Genomic DNA, 501 nt, shown 5'->3' on the forward strand with positions numbered 1-501 from the left:
GATTGGGAGTTTAGTAGGTAATGCATTTTAGTGTTATGTTATCTGTTATGTACCGTGTGTGCTGGAGCGTCATTTTAAAAGGTTATTTATCACGGGCGAAGTGCTTGTATAAATTACACACACTGTTCAGAACTGCAGTTGAGTAGGAAAATTGGTCTGTAATTAGAGAGATCATCAAGTAATTGCTATAGCATTTATCCGTTTTCAAATAAGAGGGTGTGTTTATGATATCAGTCATTTAATCAATTTTGCATTTTCATCGGCATTTATTGATGCAATATATTGGGTGGCTTAAGAGCTTTCAACAAATTTTCTTAAAAGATTCAGACGTTCTACAGTAGTGTAGGGAATTAGGGTTATTAAAACTGATGGTAGCCGTTAAAGTCTTCTATAAGAAGTGTGATCCAACCTTAGACTCGCACGTCCATATAAAACGAGGGCAGAAAAAACGTGCAAAAGTGTGAGTGGAGCAGATATTATTTGCAAAGGTTGGATATATAA

Source organism: Penaeus monodon, chromosome 30 (genome assembly GCF_015228065.2).
Source record: "Penaeus monodon isolate SGIC_2016 chromosome 30, NSTDA_Pmon_1, whole genome shotgun sequence".
In the NCBI taxonomy this organism is placed as follows: domain Eukaryota; kingdom Metazoa; phylum Arthropoda; class Malacostraca; order Decapoda; family Penaeidae; genus Penaeus; species Penaeus monodon.